Source organism: Molossus molossus, unplaced genomic scaffold (genome assembly GCF_014108415.1).
Source record: "Molossus molossus isolate mMolMol1 unplaced genomic scaffold, mMolMol1.p scaffold_m16_p_7, whole genome shotgun sequence".
Lineage (NCBI taxonomy): Eukaryota > Metazoa > Chordata > Mammalia > Chiroptera > Molossidae > Molossus > Molossus molossus.
Window position 1 is genome coordinate 44,010,121 of NW_023425401.1, and position 22,629 is coordinate 44,032,749.

The following is a 22,629-nucleotide window of genomic DNA, read 5'->3' on the forward strand; positions in this document are numbered from 1 at the left end:
GTGGTACATTTACATACGGAAAACTATATAGATGTAAAAAAGGACCTCTTACCCTTTTCAATAGCATGGAGAGAACTGGAGAATATTATGCTAAGTGAAATAAGCCAGTCAGAGAAAGACAAATATCACATGATCTCACTTATATGTGGAATCTAATGAACAAAATAAACTGACAAAAATAGGTCCAGGGACGTGGAAGCATGGAACAGACTGATGGATCTCAGAGGGAAGTGGTGGGGTGATTAACCACTTTCTCTTTCGTTACATTCTCTTTGATTAAGGGATTAATCAAAGAACTGAAACGCATATATGCATAACCCACAGACAGGGACAAGAGTGAGGTGAAGGCCTCGTGGGAGGGGTGGGAATGGGGTGGAGGAAGTTAATGGGGAAAAAAAGGGGGGACATCTGTAATATTTTCAACAATAAAGGTAAATTAAAAACCAAAAGAAAAGGAATAGGAATCACTTTGAGATAAAGACTTGTTTCACTGAACATATTCATGCCCCGGTTTATTAAAAGCTGTGTGTTCAGCCCTGGCTGGTTTGGCTCAGTGGTAGAGTGTCAGCTCTTGAACCAAAGGGTCTGGGTTCGATTCCTGGTCAAAGCCATGTACCTCTGTTGCAGGTTTGATCCCCAGTACTGGTCAGGGTTGTTCAGGAGGCAACCAATAGATCTCTTTCTCTCCCTCCCTCCTCCCCTCCCTACCTCCGTTCCTCTTTTCCACTCTGTATAGAAATCAATGGAAAAAGTATCCTCTGATGAGGATTTTAAGCAAGATAAATAAAAGCCATGTGTTCTGTTTTGCTTAAAATGGAAAGAAGACAAAATAATGTGAGTGTACTTACCGCTATTGAATTGTACACTAAGTATGGTTAATATGGCAAGTTTTATGTTATATATATTTTACTGTGCTTAAGAAATAAAGCAATAAAAAAGAAGAGGATAAAGAAAAAGGGAAAACAGAAGTACGTGCATATTGTATGAGTGTAAGAGAACATAAGAGAAAGTGAGCAAGAGAGAATTTGTTCGCAGTCCCCGTGGAATCCTGCTGGAGGACAGGACATTAACCTGCACACCCACACAGACCCTTCCACCTCAAGCTATTCTTTCTTATAAAAGACCAGAAGCAAAAAAGGAAACTCATGTTCCTACCACATTTCTGTTAGGGCTAATTTGAGGAAGAAAAATACCCCTAACATGGTTAATCTTTAATTTAAAGATCCTCCCATTTTTCCCACAGCCTGGCAAATTTTCCATAAAAAATTCAGCCTTTGGTAAATGTAAGCCAGCAGGGTAATTTCCATTAAGGCTAGTTCAATGTTAATCACTTTTTTTTTTCCTGGCTTTTGACTGATTCATTTATTTCTTATTAAAATTCATTAAATAGGCTAAACCCTGCAGTTCCTTTAGATAATTTGTTTAAGCTCTTTAAAGTCAGTAAAAAGGCAATTCTTTCTTAATGAAACTGACCTTGGTCAAGAAACGACCTTCCATTAAGCAAGCATGGAAGATGCACTGCTGGTGACCCCCAAACCTCAGATCACCATGTTTCTGCCGAGCGAAAGTGTCAGTGTGCAAAGAAAATGCCGAATTGGCTGCCATCTTTGGCCGCGAGAATCTGTTTTTATATGGCTTTCTCTGCAATGCTTTAACAATGATTCTTTTTGCATCTTTTAAATAAAAGTGTTTTTCTTACAAACACTATAAATAAAGTGTTTTCAAATGGCCATTTCCCCCTGGCTTTGTTCCTTATGGGTAGAATAATCCGACCATTTCAAGTAATCCTGATGAGGATCTAGAAAGGATAAGCCTGCACATGTTGTCTTCTGATAAATGAAGCAGGCCTGGTGGATAGCTCGAACAGGAATAAAAGAATGGATGGAGGAATTGTGTCAGGGAGGCTAAAACGCAGAGTGAGGTGAGGTTTGCAGAAAATATAACTACTAAGGGACTTTCTTTAGGGCCTGAGTAAGACCAGGAGCAATGAAGAAAGAAACAGCTCTGTAAGTTTATGGCACACAGTGAACAGTTGCCAAAGAACAGGTGGAAGGATATCAATGCTCACAAACAGAAAATTCAGATTCTGAGAGTAATATATTTTTTTTACAATAATGAGTGTATAATGATGAAGTATTTCTTTCTTTTGAGAAAAAAAATCTACACATATCTTTATGTAAGACAGGTTAGATGTCTGTTTTGGTACTTTACATCAACATTAAATAAATATCTATTGAGCTGTGAATGTCTCACAAGCACCATGAATTCAATACAGCAAAAGTGAAACCTTTTATCTTTCCTCCCAAATCTTTTCTGTGGTCCCTATTCTGGTAGATTTCACTCATCCCCCACTCCAAGATTTTAAGATAAGGACATGAAGGTCATTCTCAATATCCCACCTCTCTCTACCTTACTTATCACCAAATTCTGTCTATTCTACCTCCAAAATCTACTTCACATCCACCTCTCTCCCTCTCCACAGCTGCCATTGTAATCCACACCCCCTGATCATTTCTTATCTGGACAGAAGCAACAGCAAATTTGCTGATGTCACTGAATCTAATCATGCTTAAAATCCTTCAGTGGATTCCCACTGCATTTAGGGTAGAACACAGAACCTACAAGTCTCTACATAAATTGTTCTCTCACAATTACTTATTCCTCTTTACTCACTCACGTTTCCTGACTAAGCCAGGCTTTCTAACCACAGGGCCTTTGCACAAGCCCATTTCATTTGCCCTCCTTTGTCACTCTTCACACAGCTATCTCCAACTTCTTCTGTATGTATCAGATTAAATACCACTCCTCAGGAAAGATGTCCCTGACCTTTCATTAAATCAAAGTTCTCTATTATAATTTACCATTGCATTCTGCATTTTCCTTGATATAGTACCCATCATTATTTGTAATTATATTTTGAAATCATATTCATATAATTATACTTGTTAATTATTAGTTTAATGTCCGTCTCCCCAATGAGAGTATAAATTCCATTTGGGGAGGGATCATTTCTATTTGTTCACAATGTACTCCCAGTACTTAGCACAATGTTGACACAGTAGATACTGTAATAGACACATTTGAATGAACTAATAATAGTAATAAAGGATGAGGAGAGTAGAAGAGACCAACTCACAAGATACTTAGGAGAACTGATGAGGCATGGTGATTTACTGGGAGTGGAGGAGTAGCATAATGGAGAGATAAAATCTATTATGAACTTCTGTCTTGGAACCTGCATGGATGATGGTGTCATTAGCTGAGATAAGAAATACAGTTAAGAGGCTTTCTGGAGTGGAGTCTAACAAGTTAGGTTATGGGAAAAATGAGTCTGAGGTGCTTTTTGTGAGTTTGTTTCAAATGTAGTTTGAACTACATTATGAAGTTCAAACCAAAGCAAGTTTGGTTTCAGTCATGTAGTAGTGGCTCTATTGTCTGGTAGTTCGTAGAGGTATCAGGTTAGAGATCTAATAAGTCAGGTTAAACTTAAAATAACGCATCCAAGTTGTATAGCATGAGAAGAGAACTCCTTAGGATGTGCAGAAGAATGAATGAAGTATCTGAGAAGTAACAGACAGCCAAGTAAAGAGAAAGTTTCAAGAAGTAGTAAAGTATTCATAAAACAAGGCTTTCAGTGGTTTGTCCAACAGCAGGGTCACCTGTGGCCTTAGTGGAGGCAGTTTATTGCAACAACAGAGGCAGAAATCAGATGTCCGTGGGTTTGAATGAATGGGGAGTGAAGAAATGGAACTGAGAAATGGCGATGAGGTGGAAGGGACAGTGTCATAGTGACTATGGGGGTGTATAATCCCTGTGGAGGGAAGCTTTCTTTTGGTATAAGCATGCTTACATTCAGATGAGAAGGTTCCTGAAGAGAGACAGTGTCTGAAGTTTCAGGAGGAAAGGGGATAATTGCTGAAATTATTTTATGAGGAGACAAGAGAGGATGGCATCTAAGGCATGAGGGAAGAAATGAATCTTAATTGAGAGAGAAGAGCATCCAAGTCCTTACCAAGAGGCTGGCACACATCCATGCAGAAGAACCCTGGGGGTCTAATCTAAGAGCCAGGATGGGACTGGGTAGGACTTACAGTGGTTGAGGGTGGGGAACTCAATGGGGGTTTTAAGAGTTGGTTAGTCAGGGAAACTGGAAGAGAGAAAAAACATCTCCTGTGTGGAAATGTTTGATCCAGAGGAATGAGGCAAAGATGTGAACACAAAAGTCATTTCTGAGACAGTACAGTGAAGTTATGCACACAGCATACAGGGTAAAAATGGCTTGGGTTCCAGTTCCAGCTCCCCCTCTCACTAGGTATGTGGTCTCACATACATAGCAGGGCATGTGCTACCAGGACTAACTCTTGGGCTCTGAGTGAGACCCTGGGTTTGCTTTGTGGCTTGCTTCTGGGTGACTGAGCAAGTCCCCTATTCTCCTTAAGGCTCAGATTCCTTATCTGTAACAAAGTAAAGGTAATAATAGGAGTTATTTTAGTGAGAACTGAATAATAATGCACTTTATATTTTATCAGTATAAAATGGTACACTGTTCCATTTAATGCTTTTGGTGCATTTTTAATTCTTTTTCTAAAATAAAGGCCTGCTTTTCAGAGAGGTGTTCAACAGTTTATTGTCACAACAGGTGCATATTATTTTTTTCACTTAGTTGTGCTTGTTTTTTATTTTATTTTTTCCCTCCTTTAAGCTTCCTTTTAAGTTATTTTAAGCTGCCTTTTGCTATATGAAACATGCCTTCTTTGGATTTGCATAAAACAAAACAAATCAGCCCGGCTGGTGTGGCTCAGTAGTTGAGTGTCAACCCATGCACCAAAAGGTTGCTGATTCGATTCCTGGTCAGGGCTCATGCCTGGGGTGTGGGCTTGATCCCCAGTAGGGGGCATGCAGGAAGCTGCTGATAGATGTTCCTCTCTCATTGATGTTTCTATCTCTCTCTCCCTCTCCATTCCTCTCTCTAAAAATCAATAAAAACATATATTTTTTTAAAAAAACAACCACAAAGCAAATTATTGTTTTCATCCCATTAAGGTTTTCCATTAAGTTACTTCTGATCCTGGTTAGAGGAGCAAGGTAGCCCACTTAACCTCACTTATTAGTCCTTATGCTCTAGCATAAACTGCACTCTCCATTTATAGTGATCATATTATAATTATTCTTTTATGAATTGTTTTTAATTTTGCATTTTTCTGTAACTATACAATGATTACTCAGACTTAACCAAGTAAACTGGTTTTAATGGTTGCCACAATTTCTTTTATACCACTGTTTCCTCATTTTGGGATTTTGAGTTCTGGTTCTCTATTAGTATGCATACTCAAATTTTTTAGTAACAGACTATGTTTGATGTCATAGGTAGAACAGTGGCCTCCTGAAGATATCTACAGTCCAATCCTTGGAACCAGTGCATATGCTACCGTACATGACAAAAGGGATTTTGTGGACATGGTTAAGGTTAAGGACCGTGAGATGGGGAGAGTGTCTTAGATTATCCAGGTGGGCCCAATCCAATCACACAGGTCCTTCAAAGTGGAGAACTGTTTTCCGGCTGGTGTGGCTCAGTGGTTGAGCGTCAACCCATGCACCAAGAGGTCACCGGTTTGATTCCCAGTCAGGGCACATGCCCAGGTTGTGGGCCCGATCCCCAGTGGGGGGCATGCAGGAGGCGGCCAATCAATGTTCTTTTTCATTGATGTTTCTATCTCTCTCTCCCTCTCACTCTGTCTCTCTCTAAAATTAATGAAGGGGGAAAAAAAAGAAAGAAAGAAAGGAAAAGGTGGAGAGCTGTTCCTGGCTGCAGACAGAGAGAGATGACAGTGTAGAAGGAATCACTTTGCCATTGCTGGCTTTGATGACAGAGGACAAAGGTCAAAAGCCATGGGTTATGGGAGGCCTCCAGAAACTAAAAGGCAGATAAAAGAACATTGCTCTGTTGACATGTTGATTTTAGCCCCGTGAGACTGGATTGGATTTCTGATCTACAGCACTGAAAAATAATAAATCTGTGTTGTTTTATACGAAGTTTGTAGTAAGTTATTATGGCAGCGGTAGAAAACCTAAACACGTGGTATCTTTTCCAACATATGAATTCTAGTTTCATTAATGAATTCTTAGGTCACAATTTCTTTCAAACTCCATGGGATTTTTCTGTGGTCCCCTGACATTTAGTAATGTAAAGGAGAAGCCAGGATCCAGTCAATTTTTGTTTATTAGCAAGTGACCTTTCATTTTCCTCCCTGAATAATTGTATCATATCTTCTTTAACCTTTTAGATGCTTTACACATTGCCAGAATATGCCTAGGTGTGAATCTCTTTCAACTAATTCTTCCAGGAATACGGTGAACACATTTGCCTCAGGTTTTCTTTGAAGTCTTTCTGCTTAAGATGTGGTCTGAGCCCCTTCCTGCAGCTCATCTTTACCCGGGGCTTATAGCCATCCCAAATCCCAGACTCCAGAGCTATGAATCAGATCAGTAATTTAACAAGATCCCCAGGAGACTCACATGTGCGGGTGAGAAATACTGCTCAAAGGATATTCTGTCATCTGTAGATCTTATCTTGACTGCTTCTTTTTTCAGTTTCTCTGTTTAACTTCTTTGACTTTTTAATTTCTTCAACCATCAGTGTTTATCAAAAGTGGGCCATGCCTCTCCCTCTCTGCCAAAGGGTTATAATCAAAGCTCTGGGTTCACACACCATTCCCTTTCCCCTCCTATAGTGACTGTGACAGCAGTCTGTCCAGCCTGTCCTCATATTTGAGGCGCCGTGTGACGCACAGACAGTATTACTGGTAGAAGGGGGTGTGCATGGGACTGCTGTTGCGGGGGACCGCGCTCGCGACCCGCTGCTCTGGAGCTGCAAGTTCATCTCCGCTTCATCAATTCCTGGTCGTGTTAGTTTCACCTCTCACTGATTCCAGCGAACATTTACATTTTCTGAGGTAACTCCAAACCCCCAGATGTGTTTATTACGGCCTTTTTACGTCATCAAATATCACTTTGCCTCGTGTTTGCATTTCAGTCTGCTCTGCCCATTTCTGTGTTTTAAATGTTAGATCTTCTGTCATCTGAGGATTCTGCGCGCGTTTTCCCAGTTTCCTCTGTTTTCTGCAGTAAATCTGTTTCCCAATCATGTGCTTCCTCCTAATCTTCAAGGCTGATTGCAATTGTGCCTTTCCTACATGCTTAACTATTTTGTTATAGGCTCTATGCTTGCCATTCGACTTTTTCCATTCATCTAAAAAGGGAATATTCATTCAGAGTCAGGCTCACGGCCTCCACAACTGCCCATTTGTGTGACTGAGAGATAACACCCATTTTGGATTTCACACAACAGTGAACACGTGCACAGCCTGGAGCCAGACTTGCATGGGCAATGGTGTCTGCAGCTTTGCTGGACAGTGGGAGACCTTCTCTTAACACAACTCCCTAATTTCGTTGGCTTGTTTTGGGGAGAAAAAGTTGTGCTGTAAAACTCTGACATGGTTTTTACATACGACCCCAAGGCTTCTTTCTCATAGCTCCGCCTCCATCCTCGGTGCCCCATGTTATTGTGCCACCTGTCCAGGGGACAATTTGTCACCACCATCTCCTCTATACTTTCTGCTGTGCTGTGGTCTGGCATCTGAGATTCCAATTGGTTGAAAGACAGTAGTTATGGGGAAAAAAGTGACTGGTTATTCAGCAGGGAGGAGGTGAAACACAACTCTCACTGCCTATAAAGCAGTCCCCAAGCAGCCTCATTGCTAGGATGGGTGAATCCCTGACATTTTCCTTTCTACGTCTTCTCGGCCCTTTACTGGGTTGTTGCCAGAAAGCATATAGGAGGTTTTTAGGCCTGATGTCATTTTATTTATTTATTTATTTTTTTTATCCTCACCCGAGGATATTTTTCCATTTTTTTTTTTTTTTGTACAGATAGAGTGGGAGGGAGAGGGAGGAAGGGAGAGAGAGAGAGAGAAACATCGACGTGAAGGGACACGTCGAGTGGCTGCCACCTGCACGACCAACCAGGGCCGGGGACAAACTGCAACCGAAGTACGTGCCCTTAGCGGGAACCGAACCCAGGTCTCTCCAGACCGCAGGCCGACGTTCTAACCGCTGAGCCAAACTGGCCAGGGCCTGATGTCATTTTAAATAGAACTTCTTAGTTGCATAATCTGTTACTGTAAAGAATAATTTTATCTCTATTTGTCAATACGTTTTATATATATTATATACACAGTATTTATAAACTAAGGTCTGAAATATAGGCAGAACTGATACTTGTTTATTTCCTGTTTTGACTAACTTAACCAGCTAAGGCTTGAAATAATAAATCTTCATTAAGGTTCTGGCATCCCTGATTAGCATCATTTAGGGGAGAGAAAGTATCATCATAGGTTTGCCCTTTAAATGTATTTTTCATGATCAAACTCACAAGACAGAGATAAAAATACATTTGTTTGCTTTGTGGGAATCTCGGTGTAATTTAGTTTGTTTCTTTCTCTTTTTCCCTTTTCTTATTTCCCAGGTTTTCCTGTGGGGCTTCCTGGAAAGGAAGGAAAGACGTTTTCGTGGGTCTGCTGTGGATAGAGAGTCAGAGCCCACACCTCAGTTGGTGGGTCATCAGAAGGAAGTTCACTGATTGCAGTTTGAGAATCGATGTTTCAGATAACATAAAAGATGCCAGTTTAGTTTTGGATTCTCCCAGAAGCAGACCGTTAGATGAGGACTTGGGTGACCCCAGGAAGCTCAAATGAAGAATGAGGGGAGTGAATCTGGGAAGCGAAACCGGCTAATGAGTAGATAATCACTATAAGCACCTGGGACTCAGTCCCCCTGTGGATCTCCTGGGAAACCACGGGGAAAACAGATCAGAGCCTTCCTACTGAGGAATGGCGAGGCCAGGGCATCTGTCCTCCTCCATGGAGGGTAAGGAATATTGCTCACTGAGGAGTGCTCTCCCAGAGTGTCAACCGGCCCAGCTTTCTGGGTTGTCCCTGCTTAAGGCCGAGGCAGCCGTGCAGGGAGAGGACCTTCTCAGGCAGAGATGAGAGTCTGGTGCTTGAGGAAGGGCTCTCAGTTTGCTGAGAATGTCCACAGTTGCCTGTGAATTCAGGTGGGCTCAGAAGATGTTTTATTGATGAAAACAGGCCAGCCATGTCTGTGGTGGGAAGAAAACCTAAATAAGTATGCACTTAAAGTGGTTATTCTGGGGAACGAAGGATTTACATAGTGTTAAAATGGGATGACAAGTGAGTTTCAACTCTCATGTCAGCTTTGATCAGCCGGCTGCCTGGAGTTCGTGTTGAGGAGAATTCTCAAAAGGCTCAGCAGGAAATGGTATCTGTCTCAGTTAGCCTCCCAGACACGGGAATGGGAGGACAGAAGGTGGCGTGGGAGCCACGTACGTGCCACCCTGCCTTAAAGTGGAGACTCTTTTTTATTTGTATAAGAGCTGAGACATCTTTAATGAAATATAGTAAATTATTCCACAGACCTGACCTTTAGGAATGCACAGCATGTGGAGTATCTTTGGCTAATGGGAGAATTCTCCAATTATTCACATTATGGATCAGGCTGGGGTAATCTTCACAGGCGCAGCAGTTACAAAAGGCGTTAGCTTTGTCATTCTGCTATGTTTCAAGTAAACATGCTAGTTTTTTTTCTCACTGATATGTAAAAAAATGAAGTAGTCATAGAATTCACTGGAAAATATAAAAGAAATCAAAGGCAGACAATGTGCAGTAGTGTCAGCGCCTGATCACAGTGTCAGTGTTGAGATAAGTATAATTCATTTCGGGGGGAGGGTGTAGGGTGAGAATATTTACTTTATTCTTTCAGAAAATTTCAGTTATACAATCTAGCGTTAGAAACTATAGATGTGTTAATTAACTAGATGGAAGGAATCCTTTTACAATGTATGATATTAAATCATCATTATGTAACATTTTTGTCAATTATACCTCAATAAAACTGAAAGAAAGAAAAAAACCTTGGAGGAAAAAAAATAAAGTCATTAAATCAAGTGGGAAAAAGGTATAATTCATCTGTCATAACATCTCAATAAGGAAGGTATCACCATTTATTTACCCTGGGACATGATTTGAACTGCTGAATCCAAGAATAAGAACAACATTAAATATATCTCAATAACTTGCAATTCAAATGGACTTCAAGTCCTGTGGTCATTGCGTCCTAAACATTCCTCAGTTCTCATCGCCAGTGATTCCTCTGAGTCCAAACTACCGCCAGGTCCTGCCTGAACCACGGCACCCAGTCCACCTACATCTGCTTGCATCTGTTCTTCACACTGCAGTCACAGTAATCTCTTCCAAGCAAAGATTTGATCATGATGCTTTTCCTATACTTAAAACCCTGAAATCAGCTTTCCAATGCTTGGGAAAATCCTTTATAGATCCTTTGTCTGTTCTCCACCCATCTTCCAACCTCCACTTGCTCTGGATTCCAACCCCCTTTTTTTTATCTACTCCAGCATCAGCGACCTGATTTAAGTCCCCTCGCCCTTCAGATTCCCTCTCACCATCAGGTCTTTGAACCTGCTTCCTTGCCCTCATTTCCTGGTTAACTCCTATTTATTATTTAGATCTTGGTGCCACGGTCACATTCAGGGAAGACATCCTGGACTTTTCTAAACCAAATTTCATGATCAGAGGTTCTCATTGCTCCAGGAACCTCTCCTCAACACTCCTCTTTCCTCCTATTTGCATGACTAAGGTCACCATGGTAAAGGGACAACTTCTTTTAATGACTTTTTCTCTCCCTCATGAGTCTAAAAGTTCTCTAACGGCAGGGGTTGATTTATATTTTTGTTCATTATCGATTCTTCAACTCCTGGTATAGTACCCAGTATAAAGCAAGTGCTCACTAAATATTTGTTGAATAAAAGAAATATTGAAATGCATTTTTACCAATACTCAGAATTTTAATTTCTCTCTGAGAAAAGTATCTTATTTATTTAGCAGTTTATCATGTAAGTGGCATTTTGGGGTATATTGTCATATATACTTCATGAAATCTCTGAGGAGGAAGGGGAGGTATGATTACACACATCTTACAGGTTTTGACAGTGTCCCACCTGTAGGCATGCAAGAGGGAGGAGGCAGAACCAGGGATCAGCCCACATCTTCTCTGACTCCAATTCTAGAGTTCATTTCCCACAAACTGTGTCATAGTAAGATGATAGGTTATTATGCAATTAGCAGACTAGTTAATCACTATGATCTTGTCTTAAGATCTTTTAGATCAGCATATAGACCTGCAAGATCTATTTGGTGTTGCCTGTTGGCTTTACATTCAGTGGAACAGAAATGGCCAGCAGCAGTGACCCCCTGGCCTATGACACTGGGGGCTGTAGTGGTGGAGGATGCGTTACTAGGTGCATCATGACCTACTATGTATTTATTTGCTCCTTAGAGATACCACCAGAAGGGGTATCATTCCAAGATGCCATTCTACTTAGGAAGAAAATTAACTCTTAATTAGAGACCTTGTGAGGTCCTACACAAGCAGACTGGATAATTGCAAAGGCAGGACAGACACACACCTGGGACTGAAGGAGCCAGATGCTGGGCAGAGAACAGAGCCCTCCACAATGCTGCAGTTTTCCCAAATGTCATGCTATCATCCTATTTTATAGATGATAGAATGAAGGGAGGTCTCCTGGGCTATCAGCAATATGCCATGCCTGGGCCCTGATACACGTAAAAATTGATGGCACATTGCAGCCAGAGTCACTCAATTCCTCATTTCACAGATGTAGACACAGAGTGTGTCTCACAGAGCTGATTGCTTAACCACGAGGTGTGCATGAGCATTAGAGGTCATGTAAATCAGGGAAGGGGGCAAATCAGCTCTTAAACTCCCCTCCCACTAGTTGACTTCTAACCTAAAAAAACCCTAACAAAACAAAACATGTTTTGTTTGGGTTTTAATCTTAAGAAAATTAGTGAAAGCAGGGCCCACATTTTGCACCAACAGAACAAACTTTACTGTTGACAATTAACTCTTAGTGACCCCACTGTAAATATTTTTCCTTTAAATTGAATTCCATTAAGTTGTCAGCACAGTTTTGAGTAATTTCCCATTATCTTTAAGCCACTTAAAAAAAAAAAAAAAGAAGAAGAAGCCTACCAAAAAATGCAGGCTTTCAGATTTCTAGCAACTTCACTGACTATCTAAAGACAAACAGGGTTCGAAAAAGCATGGCCACCTTCTGTCACCTGTACACGAGAAAGCATGTTTGTGTCAGGTGGACCCACCAAGGAACTCTGTGGGTCTGGTTTGCTTTCTGAAGCCACATTAGTTCTCTGGGGCTCATTCTCACCTTGGTTTCTACACACAGCTTTCATGGGGACTGGGTAGGCTGCAGCGAGCTATTTTCCTAATGGAATTAACCAGTCGAGAACCGTGATTTACGGTAAGAGCCAGTGGATTACAGCCCAACAGGCGCCTCTCCACAGCTGGCACCCGGCTCCTACTGAATCTGGTACTTTATCACAGCTGACATTTCATGCCTCCTCTGTCCTCATCCACCACCCACATGAAGGGGAACTGGAACATTATCTTCCCTCCGTATGGATGAAGGTCAAATTGTAACTCCAGCCGCTGCTTCTGCTGACGGGCTGCTCTGACTAATGATGACTAATGTTTTACGGAGGAGCATGGAGAACCTGCCTCGGCTACCTCTTTAATGAGATCAGGGTTCACTCCTAAGTTCTTATTTTCTCACTTTACACTCGTTCCCTTGGGGTCTCCTTCACTCTCATGGCTTTAGTTTCTGTCGGCATGAGAATCTGTGGTGTTGTCTTTCTAATTCTGACCTTTACTATTTATACTCAGCTCCAAGTGCTCCTTACTTCTCGCTCAATCATTCACTCGCTCGTTCATCTATTTTTTCATCATGAAACAAATAGCTATCGAATGACCACTGCAGGCCCGCCAATATGTATCTGGACAGCTTACCTGCTAAGACAAAGGAAATACCTGATTTTGCTGAATCTGCTACACCTGCTTTCTCTGTCCTTACCTCCTTTTCTCCTCTCAATGACACATGCCTGTGGGGTGAACTTATTTATCTCCAGGGCTTCTCCTATCGTTTAAGGCTTCTAAATCTGTTTCTAAATCAGTCCATCCTTCCTCCAAGGTCTACCCCAAGCATCCATCTGTAACTACACTGACCATTCAATCTCTTTCCCCTAAAACCTGTTTCACCTTAAACAGTCTTTTGGCTCTGTAAATGGCACTAGGAACCACCCACTCATTTTAGCCAAAAATTTGAGACTCATCCTAAATTTGTCTCCTTCACCCCCTCCACATTCCATCAGTCCTGTAGGTTCTAGTGCCTTGATATCTCTTGTACTGATGTTTCCTCTCAATCCTTGCTCCTACCATTAGATTCGGAACTTCAGAACCTTAGAATTTATTGTCTGCACTACTGTAAATGACCTCTATTCTCCTTTCTTCTATTCTTGCCCTCTCTAATCATTCTTGCTATTGATGCTAGGCAAAGTTTTCAAGGCATTCATTTGAACACATCATGTCTCTTTTCTTCTATACTGGTGTCCCATTTGCTGCAGAATGAAATCCAAACTCCTTAGCATAGAAGCTTCTTCATGATCTGGCTGCCAGCATCTCCAGCCTTGTTGTTTATGAAGTCCCACCTCACATTCTTCTCGCCATCTCTGTCCACTCCACATACAGTTCTCAGAATACCTGGGATGTTAGAAGACTCGATCTTTGCCCTGTCATGCCCATTTCTACCAGGAATACCTTTCCCATCCTGTCTTTCTGACAACAATTTACTGCTTTTGAAGTCTTAGCCCAAGTACCACCTTCTCTATGAAATGATTTCACTACTTCTACTCTTCATAGAACTGACAAGTCTTGTGTCTGTGTCCCCCACAGTATCCTGACTACCCCCTTATCACAGTGCCTAGAATACATCAGGGCTCTCTTTTTAAAAATTAAAGATTCTAGAATTGTGTTTTTGTAAAAGCATTTCAAGAATATCCAGTTAAAAGCTTATCCCAGTGCTATTCAATACATCCAAGAGGCAGTTAACCACTTTTATACTGGGGACAAGGACATAAAACAAGAAAGACCACATTAAAGCCATGATTCAACTGAGAAGCAAAAAAAGGATTCTTTGGTCTCCTTCGATAAGATCAGAATACTATGTCTCGTGCACCACATTCTGGTCTGTGCTGACTAGAATATAAGTCTCTTGAGGGCAGGGGTCATATTCTGTCTCTGCATTCAAAGTGCCTACCAAAGTGACAGGTATTTAATGGATACCTTCAAGCATTTAATGAATGCTTACCAAATACATAAACAACAGAAATATTTATTATTACAGATGATTCTATAGTTTGATATTTGTCTTTTTAAAAATTATTTTTATTATTAGTATGACTAATGCACTGATTTCTCTTCAATGGAAAATCAGAACAAGGGAAGCCAGCTTATATTTCAGTGTGAGACATACATTAGCTTAAATAACTTGACTTTAAGACTGTAAAAGAATAGAATTGCAAAACTTTAGAACTAGAATGGACTGAAGCAAACATTTTATTTAACTCTTTAATTTTACAGATGTATCATGAGGTCACATAATAGCAGAATTGGGAAAAGATCTTTTTAAGATGCATTTATTGCCCATATTATTGAAGTAACCTTTATTAAGCTTCAATTATCTGCCAGGCACTGCTCTGGGTCATATAGAGATGTTTTACTCATGATCTCAGTAGACAGGTGCAGCTGCCAAGGTTATAACCTGTATCATGTATTTGGTCTGCTCACCTCTCTAGTGCCACCACATATGTGTTGCCCACATCTCTTTCTTGGGTCACTGTGACACGTTGCCACGTTACTTCCCTGATCTTAAATGTCTTCTGAATTGTGTTGCAAGCCCTCCTTGGTTCTTGGCCTTGACTACATCAACTCTCCTCAAAATTGTCCTCTGCCCCATCAATGGCTCCATCAGATAAAAATTTCTAAGACAGGCCGACGGTCCCCTATTTCTCCTTGCTAGTCTATTTTTTTGGCCTCTTCCATGACTTGCTTGTCAGGCTGACTGCAGCCTACTTGGCTGACCTTAGCCCTACTCTGCCCATTATCCAACTTCCTCATTTACTCATGAAACATCATTACAACCCAGACACCTCTTTCTCATTCTTTCAAATCAACCAAAGGGTTTATTGTCTCAAAATTACTTAGATTGTGAGATCTCACAAGTGTTTAATTAAAGAACTTGATTAATTTCATTGTTTAGAATAAAAAGAGTTATTTAGAAGAATGCTGTTGGAAGCTGAGTGTGGCTAGAATGTGGAACATAGTATATGATTACAAATAATTGATAGTTGATATAAATTTAATGAAAAAATAAAAAAATATAAAGCATTGCTCTTTCAAAAAGGCTTGGATATTCAGGAGAGGGAAGAGGTTACTGCTGGGTGTTTGCATGTTAACACATCTTATGCCCTCTTATACAAGTAAATTTATCTGAAATGCACCCAAATCCTGTATGGTTTATCAAACACACCATGTGTTTTATGGAATGGCAAATAATTGTTGTTGATTTTCTTTTCTTTTTGCAGCTGTTTCAACTCATATACACAATCTATCAGTAAGTTTCCTAGCTTGGCAGCCTCACTAGCTCTATAAAGAGAAATAACACAAAATAAGGAAAAGCAGAAAACTACAAACAAGTCACATTTCCTGAGTTCTTACTCTGTGCTAGACAATATGCTGAGCATTTCACATTTTGCCATTTAACCTTCACTGCAACAAATAAAGTAAAAGCAGATTTAGAGAGACGAAAAATAACACCCAAAGTCCCAAGTTTACTAATTAGTAGAACTAGAATTTTAAACCCAATACTCTTAATCAGTTTGTTTTATTGTCTACAACCACATCATAGTTGAAAATGGCTAAGATAATACCACATCTCTATTTGGATGTTGAAAGAAAACTAATAGAAGTTTGATGTGGAGTCCAACTTTTGCTATTTCATACTTCCTAATATGTAAGGCTTATTTTGTTGTAGGGCACTTAATCAGCCAGCATATGAAAAGGAAGAAAAGAGAATCTCCTTGGATTAGGTATGAATTGATACTCAAAGAGTGGATATACCTCAAACCATAAGGAAATCTGAATAATTAACATTAGTTGAAAAGTACAAAAAATCAAACCCAATTCAACTCAGAAAGCCTACCTGAAGAAATAACCAGAAGAAAAAAAACTTAAGCCATGAAACACAATCATGGGGAGATACCCAGAACAATACAAATATCTATGTTTCTGGGGATCATAAATAACCTCATTATTGCCTGGACAGTCAAGGAGGCAAAGTAGATGGACCTCTCCCTCTCTGCCTACTCCACGGCCGTCTCTGGCTGTTCAGGGGCCACATCTGGGGGCTTTCATCTTTTTGGACTTTCGAGTCTTAAACCTATGTATTTTTTCCATGACCTCATCTTCCTTAAGGACGAGTGGAAAAACATGTATGTTTCTCACTCTGTTCCCTAGACCATTGGTTCTTTCACCTTTGGTAAAATGCTCTTCACTTTCAAGAGCCTTTTGTACTTTAAAAAAGAAAAAGAAAAAAGAGACTCCCATATACTTGATCTATCGGTCCAGAGCAGCGGTTCTCCACCTTCCTAATGCCGTGAACCTTTACTACAGTTCCTCATACTGTGGTGACCCCCAACCATAAAATTATTTTTGTTGCTACTTCATAACTGCAATTTTGCTACTGTTATGTCTTAGGTGACCCCTGTGAAAGGGTCATTCGACCCCCAAAGGGGTCGCGACCCACAGGTTGAGAACCACTAGTCTAGAGACCCATTCAGAGGCGTGTTTTTTAAGTCAGCTTTGAGATTTCTGGAAATAAAAATTGTTTTCTGAAAATACTTATAGAGGGAAGTCATAAGTGGTATCACAACCCAATTTTGAGAAAAGGATAACTTTGAAAAGTTCTGAAACTTTAAAAAAATGTTAACAAAGGATTTGAAGAATAAGTTATCAAATAGTTTAAAAATGTATTAACTAATAATTTAAAAACAATATTAAAATATTGACAAATATGCTAAATAATCAAAGATCACCATTAAAATGTTGATAAGGACCCAATGAGATAATTTGCTTCCCCAAACCATTCAATGTTAATGTCATAGTCTCTCTTTTTGATATAATTCATGGCCATATTTTATATTGTCCCTCTTTTTTTTTTTGCATTATGATGAGAATAGAGACATTTATGGCATAAAAGCCAGTAGAAACCTAGCATTAAAGTTGTGCATTTTTGAATCCATAACTAGAAAGGAACCAGATGAATATAAAATAACACTGTTACATTCATCATCATTATTAAGTCTATTCTTATCAGAGCCACTGCTTTTTCCAGGCACTTAGGACACTATTTTAAAACAAAATTGCTCCCACATCTTTTAAGCTTAGAAAGAGTACAATCGACTTGCAGAAGCAATTGCTCTCCAGTACATTTAATATTCCTTGGATTAAAATCATGTAAAGCCCCAGATTGCCTGAGTCAAATCCAAGTTTTACATGAACACTTTCTCACTCTCAGTTACTGCAGGGTACATAGATTTCATTGCAAAAAGAAAAGTTTGTTCAGGTGGTATCTGTATGGTCGTGGATTGATCTGCTTCATTGGGAGGTTGGGGTACCAGAGCAGTGAATGGTGTAGTTTGTGCAGGAACAAAAGAAATGATTACTCTTCCCTTAGAATAGTTAAAAGGAGAATTTTTACCTATAGAAGACTTCTGAGGTGAGTCATTGTGTCGTGTGGGCTAGAAAGAAAGCTCTCCACTCATTATTCTTCATAATCATTTACATTTTACAAAGTGAGCCATACATTCTCTTTTTGGTTTTTGTCATCAACCATGTTTTGGAGGAGAAAGCATATCTGAAAATAATATACATAGTTTTCCTACTTTGCCTTATTTCAAGAGTGTCCATTCAAAAGACAAAAAGCATCACGGTGAGTGAGAGTTTCTGGAAATTTACTACCTCTCTGCCTGTCATTCAGGTCCAAGTCACTACAGCTGCCAGTCATGGTTCACATGTTCTTGGAACTCCAGTCTGTCATCCCTGGCTGTGTAAAAGGTCCTGCAGGTCTGACTCCTCCCCTCCTCCTTTTCTCTGCCCACTTCCAATGTACTCAGAACCGGCTCAGCTGGATCAGACCCAGCTGATACCTGAAAGCGAATTACCTGTCGGCTCACACTTCTCACACTGCTCCCCTGCAGTCTGTTTGGGGGATATTTCACTACTCTGATGCCCAGTGCTGACTGTTTGCCCGGAGAACAGTTGTCAGGCTGTGGTAGCCTTTCAGCTTGAATTCTTAGTTTCTTATTTTCCGAGATTTCAAGTTTTCATTTACCCCCATGAGCTGGCAGGCCTGCCAATCTGTTGCTAAGGACCACTGTGCCTCTATTTGTTATCATCTGTGGAATCAACCTGGATGGCCATGAGGCGAAGGGCCTTTCCTCACTCTATTTTCTTACCATTTACAAAAACCATACTCATTAAAAATATTTTTTGAGCCCTGGCCAGTTTGGCTCAGCGGTTAGAGCGTCGGCCTGCGGTCCTGAGAGACCCGGGTTCGGTTCCCGCTAAGGGCACGTACTTCGGTTGCAGTTTGTCCCCGGCCCTGGTTGGTCGTGCGGGTGGCAGCCACTCGATGTGTCCCTTCACGTCGATGTTTCTCACTCTCTCTCCCTTCCTCTCTCTCTCTCCCACTCTATCTGTACAAAAAATGGAAAAATATCCTCGGGTGAGGATAAAAAAAAAAAATATTTTTTGAGCACTTACTATGTGTCTGGTTCAAATGTTCATCTTTTTGCAACTAAGAATTTTAGAAGTAAAACTATTTTAGGGCACAATTCCAAAAGGGTAATAGCCTGAATATTGGTTGGGGTAAGACTGATTCAACCAATGTCACCCCAATAAATTCAATTAAAAATAAAAATAAAAAATAAATTGGAAAAAAATCGAATTTCTGTTTGATGAAGGCCAGAGTGAGGCCAGTTTCTTCCTGTACAACGCAATCTATGAAGCATTCGGGGAGAAGCTTCATTTCACTATAATCCACTTCTCTCCATGTGATTAAAATATTGTTAGGTAAGTTAAAAGTCTTCTTTTAGCCCTTTGAGCGTCTAATGCACATCCTGGTTTCCATAGCTCTTTGCACCCGCAGTCACAATGCACAACGTCAGGGGGCACTGTTCACAGGATAAATAGTCTAGGACAAAATAGTGCTTCTTAAATTATCTCTGGCAAAAAACAGTTTTTTTTTTTTTTAAAGTTTAATCCATCAAGAGCCACCACATTGGAAAAAAAATATTAGAAAATAAAAATAAAAATACTAGTCCCATTTAAAAAATTATTTGATTCAACGGAAATAAAAATCACTGGAATTAGTTTGCTATAACAGTCCTGAGTGCTTATCCTTAATTTCTTACGTCTTTTTTTGAGCACTGGTGACAACAGTTTTTGGATGAGAATGAACCATGGGTCACCCTCCCAGTAGCACCCACAGGTCTAGAACATGGATTCATTGTGAATGGTGCCCCCTAGTGTTGTTAAGTGCTGAGTTCCTGCCCGATCCTCAGGCATTTTGACCATTTATGCCAGAGAATAACTGGAAGTGTACACATGTACATATAAAAAAGACCTCACAGAGACTTGGGTATGATGGGCAAATTAACTGGTTACAGACAAAATACAAGACATTGCTGTCCTTATTTAAACTCGATACCTGAGCCTTACACCATCTTGGACTTGGACTTGGAGCTTCACATCCAAGCTTATTAGTGATCTCTGGCGGCAAATGAGACCTTTTCCTTAACTCGGATTTTCTGGCCACAGTCCAATTTGGGTAATTGCCTCGGCCTAGATGAATGCTTCCCACCACTGGAATTACACTTCCCTTCTTAAAGAACTGTGTAATAGCACAGTCTACCTTTGAATAACTGCCATTATAAACTTTAGAGGTAACAACCTTTTTCCTCAAGATAAAATAATTTAAAAAAAAAAAAGTTTGCCTGTGTGTATGTGTCTGTGTGTGTATTCCTGAGGGAGGTTTATGAACATGCGAAAAGCTTCTTAAGGAAAAAAAACTGTTAGCTGAAAGTATTAGTATGTTACTTTTATCAATACATATTTACACAAGAAGGCCATGGGACCATACAACTGAGCCTTCTGCAAAGAAGATGCAAATGCCAATAATTGCAGGGCCTGGAAAGGCGTGATTAAATGCATGGGTTTTAAAGTCAGACTTTAGTCCGATTACACATATTCTGTGGGACAGCTTTATTAAAAAGAGGGACTTAAAAAGTCTTTAGCAAAGTTTAGGGCAGAAGTCTATTTAAGGCCCCCACCTCTCCACATAATTTTGGTGTTTCTATTCTTTTCTGGTGTAAAAAAGGCTGTAAAAGTGTAACTCTGAATATGCATTTTAAAATAAAATTAGACTTCAGAGCTCCTTTTTATCCCTTATTCTGAATCTAATTCCACATTGTTGCCAGAGTTATTTTTCTAACACATGTTCATCATATAGTCCCTATGAAGCATCTACATTTGTTCCTCATTTCCTATCAGAACAAGTCTTATCCCTCCTGCTGGGCATGGAAGGCCCTATAAGATCTGTCTCTATCTTACTAACCCAACATTAGGTTTGATTACTTCTCAGCATGAACTTACATTATGATACTGCTGTAATTAACTGGTTATTAATAAAATGAAAGGAGCAAACAGGGAAGCCAGACATTATAGGCATGTCATTTGGGCAGCTTCATCAGGAAGCTGCAACTCTGCACTCCTCAGGGGACCACTGGGCTGTATCCTGCAGATCACTGGTGAACGGGGATCAAACAAAGGGGATGCATACCCAGTGAAGTTGGGGTGACATAGTGAAGGTGCTTGCCCATCAGTCAAACCTGGGGAGAGAGATGGTTGGCCAGAATGGGTGGGGCAACTGCAAGGCCATGACAATTTGGGAATACATAATCCCCTAAACACAGGCTTTTTTTCTCTCTTGTGCTCTTGGCTCAATCTTGGCTTCCCTGCATTAGCCTGTGTGGCCCACAGCCATAAGGACCCCACACGCAAAGGACTAATGGACTGCAGCTGGTAACATAAGCTAAGCTAGCCTGATGCTGGATTGGACTATGCCCTAACATGGAATAGAAATTCTGGACACTGGCTCTAATTTTAGCCCTGCTGAAGGCAAAAACGGGACTTCTTCCTTGGCAGGACTGAGGGAAAAGAAACCTTGGAAACTCAGGCATTTGATTCCACAAAAATAAGGCTTTCTACAATATCGCATCCTCTCGTGTAAGTCTCAGAAATAATTCTTTTCCTTGGGATATTGCAAGAAATCCACCCCCTAGCAATTAGGGGGGGATGAGGCTCTCTTCTCTCCCTTAACAAGCAGAGTTGGGCTACTCTCTAAAGAATTTTTCTGACTGGCCCTGGGCCTTCTCATCACTAAGCTATTCAAAGTGGGAAGTCCTTTCCCCCTTTCTCCTCTCTTTTAACCTAAAATCCTTGTCCAGCTTGAGTGTAACCTTCAGATAAGTCTTTTCCTATAGTCCTCTCACTTCTATCTGTCTCACAGGATTTATACTTTAAGAATATCCTCTCTTCCAGTGTTTCTTGGTTTTTCTGTGTGCATTCAGCTATATGAAATGATGTACTCTTCATAGATAGATAGCATCTTCTCCTTCATGCTGTGGAAACCTGGCTAATCCTCCCCCCATATCCCATTTGGAACTTCCCCTTTCTCCCTGTCCCCTAGGGAAGGTGTGCCCATGAAGCACTGTCACAATTTCTCAGGTGCTGTTAAAAATGCTTAAGAAGAAGCATCATTGGTCATTATGAATACCTAGATCAGAGGCTGGCCAACCTTCTTGGTAAAGGGCAAGATAGTAAATATCTTAGGGTTTGAGGTTGTGTGGTCTCTGTTGCAATGACTCATCTCTGCTACTGTAACATGAAAATAGCCCTAGACCGCGCATAAATGAATGAGTGTGAGTGTGTTCCAATAAAATTTTATGGACATTGAAATTTGAATTTCATATAATTCTCACATATCAAAATAGTATTCTTTTTTTGACATTTTTAAACATTTAAAGACGCAAAATGGATAACTAACCTATTGTACTAATCACTTTGCAATATATACACATATAAAATAACAGTGTATACTTTAAACATACATAATATTAAATGCTACACTGTACACCTTAAACTTAAACAATGGTATACGTCAATTATATCTCAATAAAGCTGAAAAAAGTTGAAAAGCTATTCTTAGCTCAAAAGACATACAAAAGCACATGAGGGACAGAATTTGGTTGGTGGGTCATAGTTTGCTGACCCCTGACCTCTATCATTGTTCCTAAAATTGTGGTCCCTAGACCACCTACATCAGAATCAGCTGGAGTCAGGGGTTTATAAAAAATATAAATTCTGGATCCAGTGAAGCCGAATTTCTGAGCACATTAAGGATATTATCAGACAGCTGTGAACTACCACCTCTAGAAAGGCCATGGTGTTTTAGCTTTTCGAGTTAGTTCTTGTGAGCCAGTG

The 22,629-nt window shown here is 40.2% G+C and overlaps 1 protein-coding gene across 3 annotated transcripts in view; it reads right to left on the reverse strand.

Moving 5' to 3' along the window:
• The window catches only part of MAGI2 (membrane associated guanylate kinase, WW and PDZ domain containing 2), a 1,542,253-nt gene that overhangs the window by 182,396 nt on the left and 1,337,228 nt on the right, over positions 1-22,629 (reverse strand). The gene's annotated exons all lie outside the window — the stretch shown is intronic.